We start from the raw sequence: 26,556 nt of genomic DNA on the forward strand, positions 1-26,556 counted from the left end.
CTTTTGGCATCCATTAACCAACATGTATTTGAGTGCTTGTATTATGTGCGATTTTAGTCTAAGTCTTATAAAATTCTTCAAGAGAGATTGTGTTACTTCATTTTACACATAAGAGAGCAAAGTCTTAAATCTGAGGGTTTTTTTTTTTTTAAAAAGAAAAAGATAAATGAAAAATACATCACAAGTTTATTTTCTCTTAAAACCATGGTAGCTCTTATGCGCGATCTCACTCTCAGATGTGCTGGTGTGCAGGTAGGGTGTTTTTTGTTGAGTTTTATATGTTCAGTGCATTGTTGTTTCAAGGAGAGAGATCTTGGGACATCTCTCACTCCACCATGTTTCTGACCAAGTCTGAGGTTTCACAGAATTTTCTGGGATTAAAAACATGTTTTGGACAATCAGTGTGCTTTGGGCCGTAACAATCTGTGATTCTCTTTCTGTCTCTCAGGGGCTGCCTTTTCTATGATTTTTAATGGTTTAAAATAACAAATGAATCCTGTCAATCCTTCTTTATCTTTTGTTTATTATTACCGATGCATGGAACCTTATCATTAAAAAGGATCTTTCATAAATATTATACAGATGGAAGAACAAAGTTCACACACATAGGGTCAGGCACCCGCCTACCTGGCCTAGAGCTTTTTCCTTTAGCAGCAATCCCTTTTCTGCAGAGAGGAGCCTTTGACCATTTATTATCATCTTTAAGTTATTCCTATTTCTTTCTCCTTACTTCAGCCACAGTCTCCTGCCTGCCTAAAGTTTGCAGGCTTAGAGGAGTTCTTACTATATGATTGAAAAACTTCCACATCAAAGAAAAGGCAGATCCTTTTTCCCTCCTAGCATTCTTTCCCCCACTCTCTCAAAATAAAATGGAGCAGCTTTGATCAAAGGGTGAGCAGGTAGATTGACCCCTCTTGCTAGGACAATTAAGCATATTGTACAATCTAGGGACACTTGGAAGGTATACAATAAGCTCTAATAATTGTATTTTTTAAAATAGATGCCAAAAAAGCAAGGGCCTTTATTCTCCCTATATAGCCAAAGTCTAGAAGAAACAAAGAGACAGGCACAGATAATAGCTGTCCTGATGTCAATTTAAGGTCAGCTCCAACAAAATCTCTTTAACATGTAGAACATATCACCAAAATAGCATTAGACTGGAAAGTCAGACACTGGATAAATTGCAAAACAAGAGACAGGAGTCTTGGCTGCATCAGCTATGAAATCATTACCTAAAATAAAGAAGTCTAGTCATTTCTTAATATTTCAGTTAAAATGAGGACTATTACATTGGGTTATTTTTTTCAGTTTTTTTTTAATAGGACTTTATGCTAGATTCTGGCCTAGAAAGAGTATGGGAAAGTGATAGACAGTAGTAGGTAAAAATCCAGGCTCTAGAATCAAGTGGCTGGAGTTCACAGACAGGCTTACTGCTTATTTATTATCTGTGTGACATTGGGCAAGTTACTTAACATTACTGTGCCTCATCTATAAAAAGATAGTTAATGAAAAAACATTAATGAAATTTAGTTCCTAACTCATTTTGTTGAGAATAAATCAGTAGTTCTCAACTAGGGAGATACTGCCTAGTATTAAAAAACAAACAAACAAACAAACAAACAAACAAAACCCAAAAACCTGTCTTCTTCCTGTGTGTTTTTTTCAATACCAAACAAGTCTGTGACATCAGCTGACTAGTCTACAGTTTAACTCAATCTGACACTGTTCACCTGCAGATAGCATCACATCCCATGTGTTAAGGACACAATCCCAGAAGACTGCTACCTCCCTTCAGATGCCAACCACAAGTAGTAGGTCCCCAGATTATCCAAAACTCCACTTCAATTTGGGTACAACTTGGAGGTTCCCATTACCCACTCCCCCTTAGATTCCATAATTTGCTAGAGCAGCTCACAGAACTCAGGGAAATACTTATGTTTACCAGTTTATTAAAAGGTATAGTAAAAGACACAAATGAACAGCCAGATGAAGAGACATACATAGAACAAGGTGTGGGAGGGTCCTCCTCCCAGCTCACCAACCTGGAAACTCTCAGAATCCCATACTTACGGGATTTTTGTGAAGGCTTCATCACACAAGCATGATTGATCATTAAGTCCATTTCTAGCCCCTCTCCCTTCTCTGAGAATTGGAAATGGGACTGAAAATTCCAAGTTTCTAATCATGGTTTGGTCTTTCTGGTAACCAGCTTCCATCCAGTGGCCCACCAAGTGTTACCTCAGTAGAACAAAACTCATGGCTATCACCCAGGAAATTCTAAGAGATTAAGAGCTCTTCGTAGGGAACAAGGGTCAAAGACCAAATATTAGAACAAAAGATGTTACTAGGACGGTTTTCACTTAAGAAATTACAAGGGTTTTAAGAGCTCTGAGCCAGGACCCAGGGCAGAGACCCGACAACAAGCTTTACTGCTTGCTTATTAACCATGTGACATTGGTCAAGTTATTTAACATTGTGGATCTAATCAATAAAGAAATAGTTATTGAAAAAAAAATAATGAAATTTGACTTTAACTTATTTTTAAGAACAAGTCAGTAGCTCTCAACTACAGAGATGTCACCCTTAGAGTATATTTGGCAATGCCTAGAGGTATTTTTGATTGTCACAACTTGTGTATATGTGGAGGTAGAGTGGGGTGGGGTGGGGTGGGGTCTAGGTGTTGTTACTGGCATCTAATAGGTAGAGGTCAAGGATGCTGCTAAACATCCTACAATGCACAGTACAGCCCTCCACAACAAATAATTATCCACTCCAAAATGGCAACTTTGTGCCAATGTTGAGAAATCCTGAGTATATAAAGTCCTTAGAATTCATAGTAAGCACATAGTAAGTGTTAGCCATTATTATTATTGTCGTTGTTGTTGTTGTTATCATTATAAAGTTTAGATGCTTTGGTAACTATTATTCTTCAAATAGCATTTTTAGTGTGTTACTCTTGATAAACAAACCACACCTTCTTATTAAATCTGAATATTCCCATTAATACTACGCCACCATCTACGTTCTGCTGTAACTCTCATCTGACCGTTTTTCTTTCTTATTTTTGTTTCTTTTTCTAAACACAAGCTCTTTAGTCTAGACACATGTTTTTGCCATTCCTAAAATGCTAGGGTTTTAGTATTTTCCTTTTGCCATCCCTAGATCACCCTCCTCCTAGCTTATCCATATTGGTTCTTTTCTTTCTAAATTCCTGCTAAAGATGTAAAGTCACATAACCCTTTCTAATTTACCTACCCTGCTCTGCCATTGCACCATTACACGACTCTTTATCCCTTCATTGGGAGGCATTCACCAAAACTAGTGTACAGATGATGTAATCTCTCCTTCCAGTGGGTTTGTTCTATCTCACTCAGGGTTAAGCAATGTTTTTCATTTATTCTGCACCTGCATTTAGAAATTTGTGGAAATCGGTGCTTAATCATTCATTGAACTTTTGTTGTTGCTATTTGGTACCAGAAGAAACCTTAAAGACCGTTCAGTCCAGTGTTTCCTGGGTGCTAAAGATTCTAAATGGAAACAGTAGTACGCACGTTTCAGTATTCATAATAGATGTTGTAAGTTCTCCCATACATGAGGCCTTTAATAAATTCAAGTATTAATTGAAGGTTTTAACCCAAGTAAGTATTTTTAAAACAGAATTATATAAATCCGGGTACCAGAACAACAATTCAAGGGGTCAGAAAAAGATTATTCTTAAGGGAATCTTTAATCTTTTAAAGAAATGATTTCATTGGCTTATGAAGCCAATAAAATCACTTCTTTAGAATAAATATCTCCACCCTATTTAAAGAAACGGTCATTATTTTGGATTTACACACTTTCCAAAAAGGATGAGTCTACACCTATAACTCTCCATACTTTCTAAGTCTAACAATTTGGCTAGCTTCTAAGTAATGACATAAGAACTTATTTTTATAAAACTATGTAAATACAAGTCTAGTGTCCTGCTGGGCTTCATTTTTTTTTTTTAGGTAGACATTATCTGTGGTTATAAACAAATACTCGCGTACACAGTTAAGTAATGGTATAATTCCACTGCTGATTTAATGTTTGTCCTCAGTTTATCTCAATTCCTGTCCTAAAGTCAGTATATAATCCTTTGGATATCCATGTGTCCCTTGCTGTTACTCACTGAACATGTTTATTCCTGTGTGTCCGCCAATCTGAATTAATTGGTCATTAAAACAGTTCCTCTTGCAATTTTTAGCAAAGCTCTTACCTTCCAAAATAGAAAAGTTTGAAATGATTGAGTTAGGTTTAACATCTTTTCACTTAGAAATGATTTTGAAATTCCATGCTGGAGAAAAGCTTTAAAGGCTTCTTTCTGTAGTGACTTCATGTTGTGCCTTTGGAGAAATATACATTGTCTGTGCTACTGAGAATTTATTTTGTGCTGGCCTGGCCCTTGGAGATGTCATTCCCTCGAGAAGCTGAGCCTGGTAACCAAATACACTGTGCAGCAGGACCAGAGGCAAACTGGATTTTAGAATACCTCATGCCCTAGCCTGCTGCAGCACCTGGTCTCTGCCCTCCTGAGATGAGAAACACATAGACGGTTTCTTTGAGAGTGTTACATTATGAGCACATTGGTCAGAAGAAGGAGCTAGTAGGAAGTTCTCATAGAGATATCTTCCCAGTCCATGGCTCAAAAAAGCCAATTGCAGATTAATATTTTTAGGTCTGCTTATTGTTTTCATCAGATCTGACTTGGATTTTAAAAATAGATATGGCTGTAATGTCAGATCCCAAGGAAGCCTGTTGAATTCATCAAATATAAAGACGTTCAAAAGAAATCTTTGGCTTTTGGTAGCCAGTTATTTCCAAGATGGGACAGAAATTAGCTCGGCCATCCCAACTAATCTCAGTAAGTACAGGGCATCTGAATGTAGAGATGAATGCTTGACTCCTCATTGGAAGTCTATTCCATTCAAATATCATTTGGTGTTCTCCTTTTGTGATTTTGAATGATTTTTTAACATGCCTGCTTGTTTTGTTTTGTTTTTTGGACAAAATGGATTTGGTAAGTTAAAATTATTTTTCAAGATAGAAGTAAACAAATTGCACAATATAGTTGTATTGCCTCCTATGTCCCTAGAATGACTAATGCATGTAAAGAAGGTACAAAAATATATTTAATCCCATTACAAATTAAAATAATGGTTCGCAAATCCAGATTATGCCTCAGATCTCCTGATGTCTTACAAAAAATAATGATTTGGAGAATAAAAATTTGAGCCATAATTCTAGATTGATTATAGTAGTTATGCAAATGTAATTATAATTTTCTGTGCAGGAAAACATTTAAATAGAAAGCACTGCAGTGATCTCATTCAGAAGCTACTCTGGTGAATACTTCTACTATAAAGAAGAATTTGGTGCATTTTAATAATTGTCAGGTGACCATTATATTTGTGTTACTGTACTGTATAATGTTCTTGAATTGGATATGTCTCTCTCTTTGTACAATTTTAATTACCCAAAGTAATGACAAACCTTAGTAAATATGCTAATTGTACACAATAGCAATTTTCTCCGTGCCGGCATTAAATTCCTGAAAGCATTTTTGCTTTTCTAAAGGAAGAAGTCAGTGAAAATAAATCATATGAAAGCCACCAAGGACAGCTTGTATCTGCTCTGAAATTCATTAAAATTAAGGTGGAGTATTCTCTTCCAGCAAATAAATTTCAAACAAGGTATTTTTATGCTTTGAGGCTCTGCATTACCATGGCTCTAGTCCTCATATGATTGAGTGCATTAGAGAACTGGAGAATTTGAACTCGATCCTAGCCTGATAACGACTTTAAATTAAAAATCTAAAGACTCTCTATTACAAACAAAAATTCACTTCTTTTTAGAACTGGTTTGCTGATTCTGAGATCTGTGAAAGCAAAAAAATAAAAAGGTAGTTCTGCATGGAGACAGATATTGCAGAAGAAACAGCAGAGGGTTAGGAGTCAGGAGACCTTTGTCACAAATTACCTCTGTACTTGATATGTCTTATTTTAAAAAAGGGGGGGGTCATTTTATGATCTCTATGGTTCTTTCCATCTTTAATTTTTTTTTAGTGTAATACTAGTGATTCTTCTCGATCTCATTTCTTTAGTGAAAACTACCTGTGCTCAATGACTTCAGAGATTTTGTCAAAGTCACCAAAGTTCCATTTATGACAAAGGAACTATGGTAGTTCTCTGGGCCATGGTGACTTCTCTGAACTCATGAAAAGTCTGCACATGAGTTAGAGGCCAAACATATTTGGCTATTGTCATTAATACTGTTTAAAGACTAAAAATTCTCTGAGACTGTCAGCTAGACTCTTACTTACTAATTGAATTTGTTGGTACCTGCAGGATTATTGAGATCATCCTAAGCTTTCTGACTCAGTCATTTGCTAGCTTGTAGAAATATTTCATGTCATTAGTTGATTATAAAGATTTTCTCTATTCACTGGAGAACTTTATAATTAAAATTGGTAACACCCTCCTCCCAACCATATACACACCTTCTAGTGACATGGCTTCTACAATATAATCTGGTTGCTTCTAACAGGAAACGTATTGAATAATCTTGTTTTCTTTGTATAGTTAGCAGACCAGAAAGAAAACTCCAATTCTGAAGTAGAAAGTTTCCTCTCCCCTCCAATGACTGTCGATTAGCATATATGCCATCCTATCTCAAGTCACTTAAGAAACCTCATGTTTGGTCAATGCTATTTAAATCATTGCTTATCTTATTTGGGGGTTGTCTAGATACCTTTGGAAAACATAATGCACAGAACAAGTGTCTTCATGTATGAATGATCTTTTCTATTCTCCTGCTAATGGTTATATAAATTTTAAAGCAGATAAGTGAACTCTTTCTTCAGATCCTCAATATGCTTCCTAAGTTCAGCATCTGTTTCATAAAGGACAAAGTTAGTTGCTGGAAAGTCAAAATAGAAAACTCCCGCGTTTCTTCTCTCTACTATGCTCTCACTATAGCACTTCACTTATGACACCAAATGTGTGATTTTTTTCACACCAAGCAATTCTCCAATTTTCTGCAAACACAAACTGGATGTTCTTCAATTCAATTCAGTTCTTACACTATCTACTCAGAGTTAGCATCAAATCCCACAAGTTAAAGAGCTCAGTCCCACAAGACTGCTCGCCCTCTGTCAGATACCAATCACAAATCCAGTTTGTCTCCTGTGTTTCTGACATACCAGCTGTAAATCAGGGATTCCCATGACCCTCTTCTTTAGTTTCATTTTTATTTCATATTTAAAGTAAATTACTGTTTTGTTCCCTTGATAGCACAGAAACTTACAGGTATAAGGGGCCTTGAAGATCACATAGTTCCATTACCTACTTAGTATAGAAATTTCTTTCATTATTCTTCATAGATGATCATCTAGAGTCTCCCCAAACATTTTTAGTTCTCAAAGTAACCAATTCCATCATTAAACAGTTCTGATTATAAAGAGATTTTGTCTTATCCAACAAATTTAATAAACTTTTATTAAATATTTATTATCTACACTGTATAAGGCCCAACCCCAGAAATAAAGATAAATAAAATATGATTTATCCCTGCAGAGAGTTTTTAATCAAGGGTAGATATAATTTTGTGTACAAATAACAAAGGAATGGCATTAGTATTAGTGCCATTTGTGCATTTTTAATGATACAATATATAAGCTCTATGAGCAAAAATGTCCTAGATTAGGTATTAAAGTACTTAAGTATAGCAGAGGGCATTTTATCTGTTTCATGAAAAGTGGGCATATCAACAAGTAGAGATGCAGAAAAGAGGAACTAGGAAATCAAGGGAGAGAAATCTATAAAATTTCAGGGAATGGCAAAGAACAGGGTTAGGGTAGTACATGGAATGTATAAAGGGAAACGGACATACGACAAAAGTTTGCAAAGGCACATGCTGGGCAGATGATAGAGAACCTGTTAAGGGGTTTAGACTTCTTTAGCAGGTATTAGAGAGCCATTGATATTTTTTTCAGGCCAGGGAATGGAATTATCAGAGCTGTGCTTTGGGAAAATGACTCCACCAGCTGGTCGTAAAATGATCTAAGAAGTCAGAAACTGGAAGCTGAGTGATTTCTAAAGAGACAATTGAATAATTCAAGAAAGAAATAATGAGAATCCAAGTGAAACTGTGGTATAGGTAATGGGAACATTGCTGAACAACTAGACTTGGCTACTGATTGAATGTGAGAGCTAAGAATGGAGAGAGTGGATGTCAGAGAGAAAGAGGACAGACGGAGGAAGTTTCATGTGCATCAGCACCCACTGAGGATCCATTATGTGTAAGAACAATGCTAGTCACTGATGAGGCAAAAAGACAGCAAAGGTGTGATTACAGTTTCACTCAACATATATTTAGTTTGTTATTTCAATAGCACAGGTGCTAGTAGTAATACTTTCAAGAAGCTCTGTACAGTACAAAATAGATTCCAATAAAACTAACAAGTCAGGCTGTGTTAAATACTAGCATTGGATGGGCAATAAGTTCTCTTCAAGTGAAGAATTAGGGGAAAACCATCCTAAGCAAAAGCTTCAGCATAAGCCAAGGGCTGTGGTTGTTAACATGCACAGTATTTTAAAGAGCTGTACAATTTTGTGCAGACACATAGAAATTAGAATGCAGGATGGGAGTAATATAGAGCAGATGTTTAGAGAATATTGGATACCCCACAAAAGAGGTTAAACTTTAATCCTCTAGATAATAGGAAGCTCTGGAAGAGTGTGGTTTTTACTGTTGTTTTGTTTTTAGCAGTAATGTGAAGATATTTGCTCTGGGGTTTGAAAGATAATACTGTTAAAGAATGGATGGTAACTTCAATAGTATGAAATCTGATGGCATTGAATACCAGTGAGTAGATTCTCACTGTTGTCCAGGTAGGCAATCCTATTAATGGCCTGAAGAAAAGCAGTGGACTGGTAAAAAAAAAAAAAGGAAGATTGAGCCATTTCAGAGGTGAAGCTTATTCCCACCTTCTCAGGTATTAGGAATCAAGATCTAACACTTTTAGAAAAATCTGTCTCTTTTATTAAAATCATCTCTTCTGCTCCTCATAGTATTTTGTTAGGCATAGCATTTCAGTGTATAAAATTCTGGTTCCTTCCTGCCAGTTTTCTAGTATCTTTTCACAGTGGATAGTTATAAGGATTATTTTGTCTGGTACTTGATAAGAACATGATTTATTGGTTGGTAATTTCTTTATTATTTGTATTCTTTGTAGCAAGAATATTAAATAAATTAAGCATATTCTGTAGTGAACTAACAATAAAGATTAGTTCCATGAAGTGTTTATTATTCTTTTGGTATTTTTACCTGGCCGTATAGGACAACAAGCTGTTCCACTGTTTTCTAAACTGTGGTGGCTTCATGATACCATGTTTAAAAAATCATCTTTTCAAGCTGTGGATCTGTGAAATTCAGAAAATATTTTCAGCACTTTAGCAATGTGCTAAACATGGCTAAACAATAGCTTTTACCTCCCTTTGACTTTCATGAAGAATTCTGGGTTATTAATTTGTACTTTATCTAGATATGTTTAGTAAGAAATGGATATGAATAATCTGCCATGGTATTTGGGAGTAGAATGTACCTAACATTCTCTGCCTGGACTATAATTAATGTCAGATTAGCTACATTATTACAAACTAGTGATTGTTAACCACCTGTCTTCAGATTGTAGATTTGAGAGGCAAAAGAAGTTGAGAAGGGAGGGTAAAGAAGAGAAGACTCTAAATAATTCTGTGACTTTGCAGAGAAAAAAATTTAAATGAATAATCTAAGATTTAATATTAAAATCTCACTTTTACAAGCCACGAGGTTTTAATATGCCAAATAGCCTAAACTGAAAATAATGAAAAGACTCAAGAAAACTACAGCAACCTCTAAACAGAAAAATAGTCTACCTATCCAAAAAAAAATCTCGCATAAATCACCACTAGAGAATATCAAAGATTCTTCCACATCGTTTTGCATATATGACTTAACTTTCACATTTATGTTATGAGTTTTGAGAGATTAATAAATGTAGAATGACAAAAGCTTATGGAGTGCAATAAATATCGTATTACAATTAAAAGTGTCATGAAGCACAAATCTTTCCTCATGCCCAAGGGTTTATCTAAAATGCTTATCTGACCCTATTACTGCCCTGCTTGAAAGGTTTACGCTGCCTGGGTTCCTTAAAAAGAACTCCAACACACGCTCTGCCCAAGCCTCTGCCTCTCTCTTCTCCATCTTCTTTTCTCTCCTTCCACTACCCCACAAACAAAACTTCTTACTCCAGCAATGCTCTACTCCCTTTTCATCAAATTCACCATATCTTTTCATACTTCTATATATTTTATGCCTCAAAATGATACTTATTACATTGTGTTGAAATTATACATCTCTATATCTCCAACTAGATTTTATCAAGAAATATTTTTAAATGAAATGGCATCTGTTAAGTCAAGGGGAAGCAAAACATTCCATTTTTGATATTTTATCTGGAATAACATAAAAGTGCATGTTCTTTTTTATGTCTAGTAGTGCCTTATAGAATTGCTCAACATTTCTTATAGATCATCAGGGACTATTGGAAATATTATCTGTTTCATATGTGATCCTGAAAGATTGCTATGCTATGGTTGATAAATTTTAAAACAAAGATATAAAAACTAAATAATTTAAAACAATTGACTTTAACAAAATTGAGTTAAACATGTGAAGCAATATAGATCATCAGTTTTCAGAGATGGCCTATGTGCCCATTTATATTGAACATTTAGTAAACTAGTTTTGAATAACTGCTTTGCAGTTTCACAGAGGTTGTCAACAGATTTTATCAACATCGAATCAGGATGAATGGATATTACAAGGATCGAGGATAAATATTACATTGACAAAATTAGACACTTTCTCACACCAGCAAAATGTAATGGAGACATCACAAACTTGAGAAATAAAATGACTTTTAAGTAGCGGAAATTCATGTTGGGCATTTTGGATATTGATGCTTAACAGGAATAAGCAAATGCACAAATCGCCTTCCGTGATTATCTTCCAAAGTTGAAACAACTAGTGGTATAATATTAACAAACTATTTCTCTTCCCCATGCCTCTGTACTCTCATGAATAAATTAAAAGGGTTGGATTGGAATTAGGATAAGATGTGTGGCCTAAAGACCACTCCTGCCACTAGCCCCTCCTGTGCCCATAGTGGATACTGATGAACAATTAATCAGAGTACTCTCTTCCACTAAGCCTCAGAACCGTAAACAATTTAGAAAGCCACTATTATTACATAGGAGTTGACAAAGAGAGAAAAACTAACTTACTTTTCAGTTTTCAGATTCCATGAATCTCTTGGTCCAAACTAAATCCTAAGCAAGTTCATCCTTTTGAATGGGCAATGTGAAATAGTTTGTTACTATAAAGAACTGAGGCTTTTTAAATGTTAGCCTAGATTCCTTTGAGCTTTCTAGACTATTTTGTAGTATCTCTGCCTTTTATTTATCTGCCCTTGTAACTTTTCCCCAGAACTTTATTTTAATTTATTATTCATCTGTTCTTTCACTCCAAACCTTTGAGATCAATGGAACATACAATTAAGCTAATTCATCCATATCATCTTTAGACATACAACCAAACCGGAGCCGATACACAAATCTCTTAACTCCTAGTTTACATCTCTAGATTGGCAGACAAAGAGGAGCAGATAAATGAGGGAAGAAGGATAGGAACTAGTCAGAAAACAAGTAATCTGCAGGGTAAACTTTGTTAGCAAAACCTACTAAACTTTTATGTTAAAAAACAAATATTTCAACCATTTTGCTAAAAGTCCTGAACAAGAATCTGAAGCTGGAAGAGCAAGTATTGCAGACATCCTATGTCAACACCAAGCTGATCAAGAAGGGAAGGTTCGATGGTGAGATGCCCAGTTGGAAGAATGCACAAGAGGCCAACATGAGAATGAAACGGCAGGCACCAACTTTATTGTTCTGTAGTTCTGTTGTGGGAAGTGCAGTCTATTGTGGGGGGCGGGGCAGGAGGGCGCAGTATTGTGATTACTTCTTCCACTCCTCTTCTTGTGCTTCCCTTCTGCTCTCCAGGGGACTGCATGGCTCCACACAGATCAGAGTACAATAGTGGCATTCAGCCACACATGAGTGATACAATAAGCTGATGTTTACATATTTTAGGCGCCAGTGCCCGACTACACTAATATAACATTCTAAATCCAGGATCCTATTCCTAACCACGAGCCTAGATCACAACCAGACCTGGGACTCACATCCTAATACCCTTGCCATTCATGAAGGCCAGAAACTAAAATAAAGTCTAGAGGGGAAATAGAGACTAAAGTTAGACCTTTCTGTCCTCAGTGTATTTTACAGAAACAGACTATGCAATGGATTTGGTCAGGCCAAACCTGTTCAGCCTGGAACTAACACTGGACCCAAGTTGTTTAGTACAATCAAACATCAGAAAAGTGATACCAGGGTAGTGAAAAAGGAAACTTTTCTACATCTTCCCATTCTGTTCTCTGAATTTCACATGGAGATATGTATATTGCTTTTCTATCACTATGTAATAAATTACAACACACTTAGAGGTTTAAAACAACACACATTTATTATCTCAGCATTTCTGTGGATCAGGAATCTAGGCATAGTTTTAACGCTGCTCAGTCTCTAACAAGAATACAATCACGGTAACGGCTTGGCTGCGCTTTTTCTGGATCTTAGCATCTTCTTCCAAACTTACGTGGTTATCGGCAGAATTCAGTTCCTTGTGAATGTGGGACTGAGGCCCTCAGCTCCTAGAGGCCACCTGCAGTTCCCTGCCATGTGACCCTCTCCATAAGCAGTTAGCATCACAGCGTTTGATTCTTCAAGGCCAGCAAGAATCTCTCACTCCAGTCTCCTAAGGCCAAGTCTTTATAAGTGTGGCACATTTGCCATTTTATATTAGAAGCTAGTCACAGGTCCTTTCTACGCTCAATGGGACAGTAGTACAAAAAGTCCTGGACACTATGAAGCTAAAATTATTAGAGATCACTTTAAGGTGTGTTTAAGGTATGTACTATAAAGAAAAAAGATTATACATCAATACTTAAATAGATCTTAGTATGTGTCAATATCTTATTTTCATCTAGAAACTTATTTAATTTTCACAACAATCCAGTATGTAAATGTCACTATTATTATCTTCACTTTATAGATGAGGAAACCGAGGCAGAGAGTTCAGTGACTTGTCAGAAGCACACAGCTGGTCAGAGGTAGAATAAGGACATGAATGCAGTTAATATGGCTGCAGAGTCCATCTTACTGATACATTCTACATCCCTCTGTGATAATAGCTTACTCTTTTATAGTATCCTCTAAGTGCTGTACATATTTAAGCCTCTGGTGATTAGATAATTTTAGCATGTATTCAATTCATCCTCTTTAATTTTCAGAAAAGGTGAAAGAGACCATAAAATTTATGCTTGAATATGATTGCCTTCCATGGAAATGATGATAAATACTATTTATTGAGTGGCCATTTTGCTAAACAGCCCATAAATATTATTTCACTTATCTTCTAACCTCTCTATGAGGTAGATATTACCACCTACAGTTTGTGATGAGGGCACTGAAATTAGAGCTGTTAAATAACTTGGCCATACCTTCTTGGTCTAGAGCTCAAACCCAGCTCCCTTTGACGCCAAAAGTCTGGGCTTATAATGACTATGGCCTGTGATTTGTAAGTCACTGCCAAGCTAGTACATCTCTTTCTTTTTCAGCAAAATGTGCTGACTCGTTTTGTTGTGGGAAGAAAATAACAATTTTATGACTCTTATCTTATCTGAAATCAACATTCTGTTGTCTGACTTTCACAATTGAGCAACCCCTGAATGACCAAGAAAGCAAATATAGGAACTTCATTTTGTAGCTGTCTGAAGCACATTCTGCCAGAACTCATCTGTAGCATCAGAGTATCTTGCTTGCCAGTTGTATGCTCAGATTTCTAAGCTGATTTCTAGGCATTTTCACAGTGAACAAGCTGTAGGGTTAGAAAAAGCAGATCCTTGCCCCCTTACTGTGTGTTTCATCATATTGATATCCTGTGATTGGGAGAGATATCTGTAGACTCTGTGGAATATCATCTAGAGTTATTTTCTTCTTATTCTCTATTATTTAGGAATATATTAGTATAGAGTGGCTTTATATAAATCTCTCTATATTATATTGACTGTCTTATTTTATGCCTCACCTTTCCCTTCTGAGTGACTGTTATTGATTTCATTCAGAATTTCATGGAGGTAAGCACTGACTTAATTAAAGGTGTGGGATAAGTAGCAGATTGGTTTGCAAGATTAAGTTAGTAAAATGGATATTGAATTATATTAACTCAAAAGCTAGCATGATGCCTGCTTTCATTGATGTTATTACTTAGACATTCAAATCATCTCCAGTTAGACAATTTCCATTTCTTTTTATTACACAGATGTTTAATAGAAATTGAGATTTTCTTTTATTCTTTCCCAACTAGATGATAAGTCCTGTCTGCCCTTGGAAAGAAGCACAATGTAGATTCAAATGAGCTGCCAAATTGATTTTTGTGTTTGTCCTGCTCTAGCCTTGACTGGTTCTATAGCTCAAACTCTTGGTGGGGATTTTCTGTGCACATTTGTTTCCTCATATCTAACTGGAAGCAGTTTATCATTATGGAGAGACTTTATATAGCCCAGATGTAGGAAAGCTGTGGATTAGCAATTACTCAGAAGTTCACTGTTAACATAACCTTGATGTAGGAGCGCTCAGAGGGTCTCTATTGAAATCTGTCTTTTGCTTTATAATTAAAAGCCCAAATGTCTTTTTTAATGGCTTAATTTATTACATGTGGAGTTTGACTTCTATTAAAACATTCAAACCCATGATAGGGCGGGGGATAGGAAATAACACTTTAAGCTATAGTCAGTCATGCACATTTTAGTATAAATTAACCCCAGACTCCTCAGAGAAGGTTTTGGATATTAAGGAATATGAAGATGATACATGTTCAGATGTGTGCTTGTGTGTGTTGTATTCTATTAGGTGTGAGTGTCAGGGAGGTAAACTAGGAAAAGATATATATTACACAAAGAGGCAGGAACTCTGAGAACAAAATTTATCAACAGTTTACTAGAACTTGACATGAATGTATTTAATAAGAATATTGCTTAATTTCCTGATTACTTATCAGAGTATTTATCTAGCATAGGAAGTATTACTTCCTGATTCATTTCCTGATTCATTTGCTGATTATTTATCACACAATAAAGGATCTGAAATTATATGGGAGAAAAAAAAAACCTTATAGTTATTAATTCTTCAATCTCCACATTTATACTAAAAACATTTTGCAGCAAGGTATAGTTTTAAGAAATACACAGATATGTAATACTTGGTTCCTATTCCAGTTTAAAATTTGACTTACATCTAAAAAAATAACAATTTATAAGGATATAACTTCCATAAGAGAGGCAGAAATTAAGTTTTATGTTAGTGTACAGAAGTGAGATATGGTTTGTGTGGTGTAGGGTTAGAGAATGTGCATATTGGTAAGGAAAATCATTTTGGAGCTAAATATAAAGTCTACATTGTAAGTTTTTAGAACTTGTTTATAGGAGAGTAGTCTTTAATCCATTCCTCAGAACTACTTTACCTTTAGTTTAAACACAATCCTAAAAAACAAGATTATCTAATATCTTGCTACTCAAAGTGTATACCAAGAACCAGTAGCAGGGGCATCACTTGGCTGCTGGTTAGAAACACAGAGTTTTAGTTCCTATTCCAGAACTACTGAATCAGAATCTGCACCAGACCCCAGAAGGAACTGTAGCATGATAAATGTTTGAGAAGTATGGGTCCAATACCCCAGTGCAAGGTAATTTCCCTGAGTTTTGACACATTGGGAATATCTTGCTTGATTGGTTAATATTGATGGAAGCAGGTAGACTGACTACAATGAGAGTAGTAAGAAAAGGCAACGTTGTGCCAGTGAAAGGCTGGAGAAAATTTATGAACAGCTGATTCATAATTTAAAAAAATATATCAAAAAAGGCAGCTAGGCCACTTCATGTGTAGACAAGAAGCTCAATATACTATAACAATTCCTAAGGGTCTCCCTGTGTCACAGCACCACAGAATAATTATCATTCATAATAATAAAACTCATGTCATTATAAAAAAAGGTTAAATTACGTTCAAGGTCTTTTGATTAAGAAGGCAAGGAAGTGAATAATGTGTTTTAAAATGGTTTTCAGAAAACTTTGGTTCATTTTGCTTTTTAATTACTTAAAGAGATATGTGTCAATTCACACATGCTTTGGGTATCAAAAAACTGATGTTCCAAAAAAATGTTTTTGGAAAAAGTTTGATATTTTCCAAAAAAAGGCAATCAAATACATATATGATGGGAAATAATATATTTTAAAGAATATCCATTACACATATTTTATAATTTTAAAAAAGCGTGCCTGTGTGTGTAAAAATTACATACGGTGGTGGTCTTCCTTCTTGTTACACAGCTTCAGAGGTCACTGGTCACATAATAGCCAGTTAAACTTGGGAGGCACTATTTATAGAATAGCATGTGAAAGCAGTTCTCTGGAGTGTTGGGCCCTGGCTTGGGGTGGGACACACCATGATCTTTTTAGAGTTTAGGGTAACTAAAGGTTTGAATCCTGCCCTGCCTTCACTTAATTGGTTGACCTGTGTGGTTTGCACTTTGGGACAAAAGAGTGGAGACTGCAGTGTCCTGTTGCCCCTGAAATTTCTGCTTGATGGCTAAACATCATGGCATTTCTGTTCATAGAGGTCATCTCACTCTGCTGACCAAGCCGTCTTTTTGCAAAAGCAATGCAGCAATAAAACCCCTAATGTGGTAGTAATCTGGGCCAACCCAGGACTTGAAATAGGTGAAGGTTATTCTGCTTTAAGCTTCCTTTACCTATTTTTCCTTCCAATGTCGAGTCTCTTCTGTAGCCCAGTCTCCAGCTTCCTCAGTTTCCCAGGCACACAGTGTCTTCAGGTTCTCCCAGTCCACAGACATGTAAGAAAGGGATGGGCCATGTATACTTTTGGGAGACTTAGAAATTAATGCCCTTGGAGAAAAAGTAATTTAGAGAAATTCTCTTCTACAGCCATCCTACCCTGAGCAAGTTCAATCCCATCTGATCTCGGAAGCTAAGCAGGGTTGGGCCTGGTTAGTACTTGAATGGGAGACCACCTAGGAAGACCAAGTGCTGTAACTGTAAAAAGTAAAAAAAATAAGGGATTGTAAGCTGACAAGGTCCTTGCAATCTGTGAGGTCAACCAAGGGTTGCCTCGCCTAAAAAAAATAATAAATAAATAAAAATAAAATAAAAAAGAGAAATTCTCTGTAATTATGTAGTGTTTTGGGAAAGTACCCAACTTTACATCACTAAAGGAGGTAGTAAGCTTTTCAAAGGCAAAGGCTCTGTTAGGTAAAAGATGCTTAAAGAACTCTGCTTTGCATTAGTAGGTACTCAGAATTATTTGTGTAGTCAAAGGATTAATGTCCTGTTAAAGATATTTCAGAAACCAAGGAACTTATGGTTATAGTACTTTTCTTTAGATCTTTTTCTTCATCCCTGTAATTCATTCTATAGTAGGTTGCCTTATACTTTGCTTATGGGTAATCGCAAGCTAATTTAAATGATGACATTTTCTCTAATAAAACTTACTGCAAAATCACTTCTAACAACCTGTCAAAATATTCTGAGTAAATAAATAATTTTCTTCTCATGAATACACACCACTTAAATTTTCCCAATGGTCAACAGCCACATCAATGAGTCTATTTTATGAGCTATAATAATAAATTTTAGTAATTGTTTCTGAGAGTTATACACCTTTATGTCTAAGGAGGAGAAATGAATTTCCATTTCTAACTCTCCACCCACCATGCTAACCAACAGATATTTCAAATATACTGTGTTCAGAAAAGAATTCGCATCTGGCTCTCAGATCTTTTTCTCCTTGTGGATTTTCTTTATTTCATTAATAGCACTTTTTTCTTCTTGATAATTCAGAAGACATAGACAAGTAAATATTTTAAAAAATAAAAATACAATAGAAGTGTTATAATCAAAGAATGAGGAAAAGTGTGGGACCACCAAGATGGGCTAGACAAACCATTATTGATGCTATAACATAGTATATTCAAAGATTTCCACTCCCTATTAAAACAACACAAATTTATTATCTTATTGTTCTGGAGGTCAGAAGTCTAAAATCTGTTGGTGAGGCTGCAGTCCTTCTGGAGGCTACAGGGGAGAATCTGTTCCCTTGCCTTTTGTAGTTTCTAGAAGGTATGCGTGCGCCTTCCTTCTATCACTGACCTTTGCTTCCCTCATCACTTCTCCTCTGACTCTCCTGTCTCTCTCTCTCACTCATAAGGACTCTTGTGATTACATTGAGCCTACCTGAACAATATAAAATAATCTCCTCAGTTTAAGATTCTTTATCACATCTGCAAAGTGTGTTTTGCCACAGAAGATAACATATTTACAAATTCTGGGGATTAGGGTGTAGACATCTTTAGCTGGTAATTATTTAGTTTACTACATACTGTAAATCCCCAATCTGTCTTTCCAATTACTGTCTCCCCCTTGGTTAAGGTAAACAGAACCATTTTTTGGTCCGCTGTGCTTTTTTATTCATGTCTTTGCTCATGCTGTCTTTTTCAAGGGAAATATCCTTCCACCTTCTGTGCCTGCCCAAAGACTTCCCCCTTTTCCAGGCAAAGTCAATTATATCTACTTTTAAAACACTTCTTGATTCTTCCTTGTAAAAATTAATTTCTCCCATCTCTGAGTACTTTTACTTATCTCTACTTTGCATGACCCTTATACACAAATAATTTTAGTATAAGGTGGAAAATAATGTGTTCTCCTCGTCTAGACTATGATATCCACGATGACATATTCTGCATCGAATTTATAGTTAGTTGTACCTCGTGCTCATCCCCACCCCACTCCCAGCTCTGTGCACAGATCATTGCCCACTGGGTGCTCTGTACATATTTTGTGGAAGGATTATTGAATTTCTAGAAATCATCCCATCATTTTGGCAGAGTCATGAGACCCAAGGGACATGCACTCAGGCTCTCTAAATATATATGTATATATTTTTACTATCCAGCGTAGTGCTGTCTATACTTGACGTATAGGTTTTCTTCCCTTTTGTTAGGTATTGTATCAATTATTGAAAATAATATTAAAAGTACTAGGCTTTACCACATTTTTACATGATTATATTTGAAAATTTTTAATTTCTCTCAGAAGACAAACTTAGGACTCGGAAAAGGGAAATAAAATTTCAACACTCCTATAATTACAAATGACAATGTTATTAAAATGGAGAAATTGAATTGTTAAAAAGTCAAGGAAGAGGGTTTTTTTTAAGTGTTCATTTTACTTAGTTACTCCTACATATATCTAACTGGCAGAAATTACAAGTTACCTTTCTCCTATTGTTCTCCTCTACTGATATTTTAAAAACGAGTTTCATGTCTTGACTTTACAGATTTGACAGATGTTCCCACCCTCTTCAATCACTGTGAGAAATGTGTATCCTTAGTTATAAGAAATCCAAAGGCGCGAAAGAGATTGGAAAGAATGATCATTTTCTCTACCTTCCCCAGGTGTTTTCATGTTACCTAGGGGTGTTCCAGTCATTCCTTTGAGTTGGGTGAAATTATGAGAACTACACCTAAATATGTCAATATTTCATTCTGCTGCAGCACTGAATATGAGGCACTGGTGTGACAGAATCCTGTTTTTTACACTTCGGTGATTTTTCCACAGTGCTGTGAGCAGAGTGAAATAAATCTGCTAACCCGTTTATTAACTTCTAGAAATTTGCTCTCACCTTTTGCTTTACACAAAGAAGAGTAGGTTGTGGTCAGTTTGTATCATCAAATAGTTGTTTTTGAATGGGAGTAAATGAGTATGGTTGGCAGAGGGAGCCATTTTCATGCCTGCAAGGTTGCCTCTGGGTCCTAGGATGACCATGTCCCATCTTCGCTTCCTTGAAGTAGTTCCCTTAGCTGTGAAGATTTTACATAGCTCAAGATACCTGTAAGTAGGTCATGACTATGTGATCTCTGATCTGTTTGTATTTTTTTCAACAACTCCCATCAGTGTAATTAAGTATACTCTAACCCTAAGTGTCTAAGTGTGTTGAATGCAGTAAATAATTTTAGATAATCTGGTATTGTACTAGGCGCCATGATTATCTGGATATTGAAGCTACTCCTCTACTGATTTACAAAGACGTTCCCAAACCAAACCTCTTAAACAGACCATTTTTGTCTTTTTATTGGTCATATTGCTTCAAATATATCAGTTAAGAGAGAAATAAACCCCCTGCTTGTACTCCACACCTGATCGTACCTACACATAATAATATTTTGAACTATCGTATTATACAATAAGAAAGCACACTGAAGAGGCCCAACCTTTTCTGCTGGAGTTGTCATCACACTGGAAAGAAAATCTGGGCTCCAGCTATGAGCCTCTGTAGGCATTAATGAGTAGTATCCCCATATTATACCTTATAACTGCTTCCTGAGGGACTCCCCTTGTGAAAGAAATGGAAGGAGCCCCAGTATGATTCTGGAGAAGCTGTGGTTTATTGTTCACACTTAATTATCTAGCTGTTGTATTGTTCTTCAGGATAGAGTTCTGTCTGGGTACAGGGAGGGAAATTAGATAAGGCCATTTGATGGGTGTGTGACTTTCAGAGGTTGACACAGGCAGCAAATATCATCACTGCCAATTATTATAAGACCCCTTTCATAAAGAAATGTACCATTCACTTGAGTTAAGAAGGTAAGGTCGACAGCATATCAAAAGTTTTGGAGGACAGAACTCATAATCTGGGATTTTTATCTCCTATGATAAGTAATTACTTATTATTTGGACTTATTTTATTTTTTTTCTCCAAATCTATTTGTGTTTTGCATGTGTTAAGTAGGTAGGAGACATTTAATATTTATTTATGACAATATCACCTTTATTGAAATGTCCTGTGAGTTGTTCTATCCTGGGTTATTTTGTACCGTGCGACCACCGAGTTACACTCAAATCAATAGAGAGGATCTCAGCAGTAAGTTAATAAGTTTGGACAGTTTGGAAGCTTGCTACTTGTGCCAGAATTCATCACAACACAGATTTTTTTCACTCAATATCCAGTGCTCTTTGTGAATCAAGAATTAGGGATGATATGAAGAATAAGATTATCACTGACATTAAGAGCCCAATAACTAGTAAAATCATCATCCATTCCTCCCTGCTCAACTTTCAAATTAACCCATCAGTAAGTCGCACAACACTGACTTCAAAACAATGCCCTCTGTATCTTCACTACCACCACCCTAGGGCAAGCCGCTGTCGTCTCTTGCCTAGACTGCAAAATCTTCTAGTTCACATCTCAACTTCTCATCTATTCTGCACTTCCCATAACACATTCTCTGTTGGCCATACAATATTATTTTATAAATATGTGAATAAAATTATGTCATTATTCTGCTCTTAAGACCTCCATTGATTCCCCATCACACATTATTAGAGTGATGTCGCAATTCCCTGCATCTCTCACCTGTCTGTCTCTCCTGCCTTCTCTCTTCCTCACTGATCTTTCTTGGGTCACACTGTATTTTCTTTTGTTTGTCAAATGCTTCAAGCTCTTTCGAACCTTAGAACATGAACACTGCCTCCCAACCCAAGTAATCACATGTTAGCTTTTCCAAGAGCCGTTCCATAAACACCTGATATTAAGGGCTTTCCCTTTTACCCTGTTCTATTACCCTTTGATATTTTGTAGTTTTTCTTTATTTATTTGTTGCTTGCTTGGTTAGATGGTTGAGAAGAGTGGTCCCTGTTGTCTGGGAACTGATCTAATCCATATAGTGAGGCAAAAGTGTCATTGGAAGGTGGCTTGGAACTTATAGGTAAACTATGTTATTCACCTGTTGGACAGAAACAATCTTACAGCATACCAACATGAGACAAGATCACCTTGAGACCACCATCACATCATTATTTTGTTTAAAAACTGATAAAATCAAGGTCACCATGAAACGCACAAAATATCAAACTATCTCTTGGTTAGAATGATTGATAACCACTTATCGACTAATAGATTTATCCTCACTCTAGTTTGCTCTTGCTATACATAAGATTTATTGTGATGCCCGGTCATAGAACTGCCTCCACTTCCTGACATCATCGAAGCCAAAACAAAGCTCTTCTTTTTTAAACCCTGCCCAATCACCTAATATAAGCCCAAACTCTTTAATAAGTCTTTTCTAACACCTTCTTACTGAGATGCTTCACGGTTCCCCATGGTGTGTGTTCCTTCTTGCTACAACAGTTAGTAAACCCAACGTGTTCAATTGCAGGCATGTTTCTAGTGCTTTCTGATGGGAGGGAATTGATAATGGTATATTCTTTGGTTGTTGGTTTTCTGACTTTCTAACTAGAGCAGGGCCTTGTTGTCTTGTTCACTGCTGTATCCAGAGTCTTAAATACATTTGCCATTTAGTAGGTCCAACTTATTTGATCTTTTGAATATGGAGATTCAATCCTTAGAGCAGTGATTTTCCAATACAAATCCTTGACCCAAAGACCTCAAGGTTCCACTTGAGAGATTACAACCTGAACCAGAAATATATATCCTTTATTTGCTTTTATAGGCAAGTGGTACACAACCATGAATTTGGATTTTCACAATACAGTTGAGGGCTAATTACCAACTTATTAACAATTAATCTTAGCCGTCATAAGCTAAAAATAACATACAATTATATTTACTCAAATTTCAAACTGAATAATATGCATTCTGGCTGCCATATTCTGCTGGCAATGTTTCAAAGCGCCCACTGCACTTGCACATGAACAGGTAGTAGGAATTTCTACCTGACTTCTGTTGGGTATCATTTTTAATTGATGATAATTTTGTTTTTTTAAATTAAGTTGTTATAAATTTAGTTTTGGTATTTTTGGTTTCATTTAGTTGGGTTTCTTGGTTAACTATTGTAATGACACATAATTGCATCAACTAACATTTATCAATTATTAGAATTATTAGAGTTTCAGACATTTATGTGTTACAGTTCTAATATTATTCATAAATCTTCCCAAATTTGCTTGCATAGTGACACTTCAATCCATTATAAGGATTCACAGGTAGGATAGTCAGGCTTTGGGGCTCTTTTTCTACCTAAATGTGTCAAGAGCAAAATTAGGTTAGAATGAAATACCTGTGAGAACTGAGCCATTACCGAGCCACTAAGTCTTAAGAGCTTGTGCTTTGTGATTCAGCCATGAGTTTAAATAATGTAGACCTCCTCTGAAAGCAAAAAACAACTAGCATATTGGCTGTCCTATGACTCATGACAAAGAAAAGTTAACTTGGATGAGTGACCTCTCTTTTTATTTCCCAATCTAGCAGCGATTTTGTTTATCTATTCAGATTTTAAAGGGAAGAGCCTTTTTTTTTCAATATATACTGTTTTTATGACAGAATAGTCAAAACAGTTATCTGATTACTAAGGCAGTGGCAGGCACTAAGTCTCTCTCTCTGGGTTTCACAAGATTTGGAGATAATAGGACCATTTTCAGAGTCAAAAAATATATATTTATTATGTAACAAAGCCTTTAATTTAGGAGGACTGTTTTATTCTTTAATATATATTTTTCCAACCATCCTACTCTTCAACGATTCAGCAGCGATAAACGTATAACTGTTTCATTTCTGAGTTACTATGTGGGTGTCTCTCAAAGGATCTGATTTTGAAGTAGAATAAAAATAATAATAGTTGTTGCTTTTTTGCTTCCATTTATAGAAGTGTGAAATTCTAGCCTTTAATCAATTCAAACTGACATTTCTTTCAATGTTATTACCTTTCAATGACTTCATAATTGTGAAACTACAACTAAATACACAAATTGATTAGCTCGAAATATTGTCCACCTCATGTGCCAGAACACTTTTACAGGAAAAAAAATGTAATCATACCTTCCCTAGAATTCTAGCTTCTCATCTCATATTTCTCTTCCAAAACTCAAAGGTGCTACCTAGGAAAACAATGTTGTTACATCTGGAATAATTCAGATACAGTTAGCTTCTCCTTCTGGTTAAGTAGAATATTAATAGACTGTGCAAATGCTACTGCAGGGCATAGTTTAAGGTCACCGAAAGTACTATAAGTTTCATGTACCATGAGTTTCAATCAATGGATCAGTTAATCGCATATGTTGATGCTATACTATGGTTCCATGTGGACCTACCATGTGCTATAAATGAGATCTAAAATCTGTGAAACCTGGTCTTTCCAGCAGGAAGCTTTCAAACAGGGAAATAAGAATAGCATATAGATATAAATTAGATACCAAAAAATAATAATGTAGTTTCTAAGTATAAAAATTTTAGATTAGTGATTCTCAAAATATGGTCCAGGGAACCTTGAGGCAGGAGGTGGGGAGATTTGTAAGACCTTTGTAGTGAGCTCAAAACTATTTTCATAATAATACCAAGATTTTATTTGTCTTTTTTTTAATCCTCATTTTTTTCACAAGAATACAGTGGAGTTTTTCAGAGACTAAATAATGTGATTTTGCAATAGATTGAATGCAGAAACAGATATCAGCACCCAGATATCTTCTATTAAACCTGATATTTAAAATATTTACAGAAATGTAAAACAATATTATACTCTTCAAAAATTTTTGTTCTTAAAACTAGCTGTTTTTTTAAGTGTATGTTACTTATGTTAACATGTAATGGATTAATTAAAATGAATTAATAGATATTTAACATTTTCTCACTTTCAATTTCTAATAGAGTAAATATACATAGATATAATTTATATATACAGAAGATTTGGGGAATCTTCAATACTTTATAAGAGAGAAAAAGGGTTCCAGAGATTAAAAATTTTAAGAATTGCTGTTCCAGAGAAATGCTAGATTTTGTATGATACCCATATATGTCCTGTACCTTCTAAGTTTCTAGATAATTTATCATTTTGCTTAGATCTAAGTAACATATCATTAAGTAAACATCTTTTCAATCTGTCCAACATTTGTGATGCTAGAGCTTTTTATTTTTTCATGGTAGTGGTGTCTAGAACATAATGCATTTTCTTCACAGGGTGACTAGGCTTTGGATTTTTTCACATAACAGGCACATTTCCCTGAGACATGCCATGAATTCTATACCATAATTTGTTACATATTGGTATGTCCCAATCAGACATGAAGTATGTTTTAAGTGATGTATTGATAATAATGGTTTAACTTCCAAAGTAAGTGAATAATTAAGGTTTTCGTTGTTGATGATATTTTAAATAACAAGTAGAATAGATTCAAGATTGTCTGTGATAGCATCACCCTCAATCACAGTGTTCCAGTATGCCTTCTTAAGTAAAAGAAAAAAGATGAGGTTGTAGCCAGTTTGCTGGGAATGTACCTGGGAGCGTGTTGTGCTTGTGAACTCCATTTGTCATGCTTGTCAGATTGGAAATGAAGTTGAAAACCTCTAAGGCAATTAATGCAGCATTTATGAAAGTGACTAAACTCAGTGCACACTAATGACTTCATTGTTTGGGCTTAATTGAACTGGAGTTCACATACAAATGACAACTGAAACAAAGCTTAGCATTTTCCAAAGAGTGCAGGCAAAATCTAGCACATTGCAAAATAAAATATAGTCTCTTTCCCAGGCTTTTCATGAATCTATACATAATTTTAAAAGTTCTAAGAATAGTACATACCTTTGGCCTTCATTACATATAGAATACTAATAACTTCCAGTAGTGAGTGAGCCATGTCAAAAATAAATTATGTAGAATCATAAAATCGAAATTATATAGTGCCCTGCAGCTGCTTCTTCATGTTAATGATAACTGATACTATTTACTGACCATCGAATATGTGCCATTTTTTTGTTTGTTTTTTCCTGTTTTATATATTATCTCATTTATACCTTATGGGAAATTTCCAAAGATATGTCTTGCTGCTGTTCTCATTTTATGGATGAAGAACCTGAGACTTAGAAAGGTTGTGCTAACTAGCTGATCTAAGCCTCAAGGTTAGGTCACGAAGCCAGATTTGTCTGATTTCACTGCTCATATTCTTACCACTGAGTTATTCTCTCCCTTGCAGTCACATATTACACACATTTGATTGGCAAAAGCGATTTAATCTCTTTATATCACAGACAAGGATACCCCAGCGTAGGCAGATTAAATTGTTTGTACAAAGTCACAAAATAACAAAATCAATATCCCCCACTTTGTTCCTTAGGTGGACATCTGAAACTCAATACAGGGCATGGGTCTAGATCTCATTCTTCCTCTCTGGAATTTCAGAATGTTTACTATATAATAGAATTTCTGTGGCATTTATAGTATGTAGCATCTCTCTCTCTCTCTCCCCCCCTCCCCCTTACCCCTGCCACGCTTCTCTCCCCCTCCCTCCCTCCC

The 26,556-nt window shown here is 35.7% G+C and overlaps 1 protein-coding gene and 1 pseudogene across 20 annotated transcripts in view; both read left to right on the plus strand.

The window, feature by feature from the left end:
• NRXN1 (neurexin 1) overlaps nucleotides 1–26,556 on the plus strand; it is a 1,011,597-nt gene that overhangs the window by 918,520 nt on the left and 66,521 nt on the right. The gene's annotated exons all lie outside the window — the stretch shown is intronic.
• LOC112478061 lies at nucleotides 17,178–17,296 on the plus strand (annotated as a pseudogene).

This window comes from Pteropus alecto, unplaced genomic scaffold (genome assembly GCF_000325575.1).
Source record: "Pteropus alecto unplaced genomic scaffold, ASM32557v1 scaffold131, whole genome shotgun sequence".
Taxonomy (NCBI): domain Eukaryota; kingdom Metazoa; phylum Chordata; class Mammalia; order Chiroptera; family Pteropodidae; genus Pteropus; species Pteropus alecto.